General features: G+C 42.3%; 1 protein-coding gene across 1 annotated transcript in view; it reads left to right on the top strand.

The window, feature by feature from the left end:
* Positions 1 to 4,450, top strand: part of BMP6 (bone morphogenetic protein 6) — a 48,158-nt gene that overhangs the window by 2,202 nt on the left and 41,506 nt on the right. The window lies entirely within an intron of this gene.

Below are 4,450 nucleotides of genomic sequence, written 5' to 3'. Positions count from 1 at the left end.
GGAGTGAGAGCAGCAGTTAGTTCTACCTGGTAGTACAAAGAAAAGAAGCCGAGGAGCTGGAGTTTTGCTTAGTATGTAGGGGTCAGTTTAGTAGTTGGGCGAGAATCAAGCACCCAGTGCATAGTAGGTTAGCATCGCTGCATAGCTCTCAGCCTGCTCAAGGTGGACATTGAGCAAGTGACCTGACAGTCTGGCAATTATGTGCTAGATACGTAGATAAACTTTAAAGGAAGAAAGCATATAGAGGGAGGGAGCCCCACACTTGGAGACCTTATAATGGATTTGTCAGCTTTGGTTTCTATAAAGCAAGTCCAGATTCTTCTTGCTTCGGGTCTTGGAAGTCTATTACTTCTCAAGAATTTCCAAAGGTTTAGGAATGACTTTGGTTTCTCCTGAACTTACTGATCTGTGTGTGGGTTTGTGACAAATATGCACACTAAATTCAAAAGGAACATTCACTTGCCCTATAAAAGGTTTATTTTCATTTTGACAGCACTGCTGGCATCTGGCTCTGTGCATATTCACGTCTGTAATGGAAGAAATAGAGACGGAGGAAGGACAGGTGGCAGGCTTTGGGGACACCCCATGGTGGATACATACACACTGATCGTTGTAGGTGAATTCTTAGCTGGAATAGTCAAATAATGAGTAAAATGGAGCCGTCGTGGCTTCTTTACAGTGGATCAAAATTTTGGAATGAAAGCGATGTTCTCTGATGTCTGATTTTTACTCCTAAATAAAAGTGTGTTCAATGGCTTTACTGTTGAGGGCCTCTTTTGAAAAGTTAATTACTCATTGCTATATTTTCATCTTTTTTTTTTTTTTTGTCTATTGTCTTTTTCCGTGTCCGGCAACGGATCGCAACCCTCAGTGTTGCCCCCGTACCGGACCAGGGACCGGCAACGGGATTGCAACCCTCAGTGTTGCTCCCGCGCCTCGCTCAGCCAGTGAGCGGGAACCGGTCTGTATGTGGGATCCGAACCCTCGGGCGGGAGCGCCGCCGCGCTTCCCAAGCGGCGCACTATCCAGTGCGCCACCGGGCCGGCCCATATATTTTCGTCTTTTGATACTTTAGAGAGAATTAATACTCAGCCATTCTTTGGAAACGCTTTACCCATTGATTTTCAATCTGCCTTATTATTTATTCCTTTGTATTTCTCTGGTGGGAATAACCTACTGGTACCTTCTTGGCTCAGAAATTTGTTTCGAATACACAGTTTTCTCTATCCTGTGGGAAAAGCTTTATAGTAAAGACACTAGGCTGGGAGTTCAATGACTATGGAATTTTTCAAAATTATTATTACTTTTAAAAAGAGAGGGTAAGCTAGCAGAACATTGTAAGGTTTATACTGAACTCCAGCTGAACAATAACAGCTGCCTTGTGCTTAAGATGGTGGGAAAACAAAATCCTGAATGGTCCCAGCCTTTGATGACTCTCTGTCAAAGCAGATAATTGTAGTTTCTTTGCCTTCTAGGATGGGAATATTTGGTGATTGGATATGTTTAGTTTTTGTGTATAGGAAAGGGGAAATACTGGGGTAATGGGGAGAATTCCATGTTTTTGAACAGTTCCAGGTTGGCCATGAGGAGATTTTCTTTTCTTCTCTGTGGGCCAGAAGCCCAGGCCTCCTGCTGCCTCCTGCCGCTCTTGCAGAGGCCTCCAGACTGAACTGCAGGACTCCTCCTCAGGGAAGGTTTGATCTTCCATCTGTATTGTCTTGGAGTGTTTGGGCTAAAAACAATTCTCCAGGCTTGTGAGGAAACTTATTTGTCTCATCTGTGTTTAAGTGAAATTTGTAGTATTTGATGGATGAACTTAAATGTTCGCATTGCAAAATAGTTGGACTCCTTGAAAAAGAAAAAGAAAAAAAGTCAGGTTTTAAAATGCTGAGTCATATACTCAGCTGAGGCAGAAGAAGGGAATATATTGGGCCTTTTGATAGAAAAGGCAGATAGGAAGCCTGACCCAGGGAGGGTTGTCAGAAAAGATTCTTGGAAGATAGGCCTCTGCTGTGAACTCTGCAGAAACATGTTCCTTTGACTGATAAGAAATCATTGGACCAGGTAAGTTGCCAGAGGCAGAGGGGAGTAAGAACAGGGAAACACTTGACACTTTATTCAAAACTTGAGAATAAGCCCTTAGGTAGAATCCGAGTCATGAAAAGATCTGAAGCAACTCGTAGATTCAATTGGGATCAGCACCCCTAGTCTACATTGCCTAGTCCGAGGAGCACAGGGTGCCCTTTGCACTTTATTTCTTAAAATTTACTCTGTGGTATTGTGTGGTGTTTATTTTTAATTATTTTTAATTTTTTTTCCTTTTTGTCTTTTTTTCGTGACCGGTAACGGGATCGCAACCCTCAGTGTCGCGCCCACACTGCGCTCAACCAGTGAGCGGACCGGTCTCTATATGGGATCCGAACCCTCGGTGGGAGCGCTACCGCGCTCCCAAGCGCCGCACTCTACCGAATGTGCCACCGGGCCGGCCCATGTGTGGTGTTTATATTTTAAGATAAGCTTGGTGTTAATATTTGGTGCTATACATTATTATGTCCTTATGATGGTGCTGGTAAACATGTGCATTTATATAGTACTTACAGTTTAGAAAAGGCTTCCTCTCATGTTCTCTTATTAGGATTTTACCATGACCCCATCAGGTAGACAGGGGAGCCATGCTACCTTTGAGACAATGAAGTGTGGCACATGAGAATTTTGTCAAGGCCAAATAATGCCAAAACTGTTGTCTGCTGTGCTTCCCAAAAGTCACCCCGATGATGTGGGGACGGTCCTGAAATAAAGGTGAACTGCTGGGAAGAGATAAGTGGTCTTCTTGTGGCCCGTGCGCACATCTCCATTTCCAAGGATGCTTCTGTTTGGATGGCAGATGAGACCATTGCGTTGTGGTGAGGATGTGTGTCTGTTAGAAGTCAGGCCCTAGGACTTTGGCTTCCAAGGCCTCCCTACAGAAAACCTTTGCAAACCTTTGTTGACCTCTTGATCAACCATTGTTCTATCAGCAGCTTTTCTAAAGGAGGGGAGTGGAGGGGGAAAAAGACTAGAATAAATTGACATAAAAGTATTTGTACTTCTTCACAGCATTATACATTTGTCCGTTTCCTTCTTTACTGTTTTCTTCTGTATCATACACACACTAAGCTGTCCTCCCACTTGGAGTGTAGATGGGCTCTGAATGACTTTTGACCTTGCGTAGTTACACGTAGTAGCATGATGTACCACATTGCCTTTTATGACATGTATGTGTGACCTTTATGTCTATAGCACCTGTAGATTAATAGTGCAATTTTGAGGCCTTTAAAGAATATAATTTTTCTTCTACATTTCTTATTTGGATAACAGTATATTTTTACCATTCTTAATTGAATTTTGTATACCTAGAAGTCAAAGAGCATCTTTTGAAAGCCAACCAGAAATTTTAACAAGAGACATATTCAGTCTCTGATCAGTTCATTCAGATCAGTTCATGATCTGAACCATGGTCGTGTTTGGTGCTTGTACTGGCCACACTCTCCTCTGCTGGTTTTGAAACTCCATGTTCTACTCTATCTGTTTTGGCAATTGCATTGCTTGGCAGTGATGATCTGTCTTCTGTGTACATAACTTTTCTTTTCCATGTTCGATCATGGTATAGTCTCTTTGAAGACATTGAAGTGAGAATTGCCAAATTTAAAATTAATTTTCTCCTGATATAAGCAATATCATAACTTACTCCCCTGTTTAAAAAAAGGCAAGGTTTTTAAAAAAATTCACTTTTTAGTTTGGTTTATGTATTTCATTCTAACTTCTGAATCCTTAGGATGTGAAGAAATGCATCTTAGAATCAAGGAAACAGGACAGTGCTGCTTTAGAGTTGGTTTTCAAAACTGAGAAAGATTTCCTTAGGCCAACCCAGAAGCCATGCATGCTGGAGTTCCCAGGAACAATCCCAGATTGAATTATTGCTTTCAATTTTTACAGAATTCACAAGTTCTGACCTATTTTACAAGTAGAATATAATGATCCCAGGAGAGAAAATAACTGTTGAACAGCAAAAACACACTTGTCCAGAATTTTTAGTGTGATACTCCACTGTGAACCATTCAGAGATTGGGAAAGCAGGAATAGGTTAAGGAGGAAGAATGCAGGTGAGTTCAGGTTTGGACACATTTGAGTCCTGACAGGTATGCCCAAGAGGCGGTGGCACATAGAAGTGTTGAGCTCAGAAGCATGAGCTAAACTATAGTACAGTCTGAGTACCTCTAATCCAAAAATCCAAAATGCTCCAAAATCCAAAACTTTTTGAGTGCTGACATAATGCTCAAAGGAAACACTCATTGGAGCATTTCAGATTTTGAATTTGTGAATTAGGAATGCTCAACTGGGGCCGGCCCGGTGGCGCACTGCTATAGTGCGCCGCTTGGGAAGGGCGGTGGCGCTCCCGCCGAGGGTTCGG

The sequence above is a fragment of the Galeopterus variegatus genome, unplaced genomic scaffold (assembly GCF_000696425.1).
Source record: "Galeopterus variegatus unplaced genomic scaffold, G_variegatus-3.0.2 Scaffold6000, whole genome shotgun sequence".
In the NCBI taxonomy this organism is placed as follows: domain Eukaryota; kingdom Metazoa; phylum Chordata; class Mammalia; order Dermoptera; family Cynocephalidae; genus Galeopterus; species Galeopterus variegatus.
The sequence above is the reverse complement of the archived record's forward strand: the minus strand, read 5'-3'. Positions and strand labels throughout refer to the sequence as shown.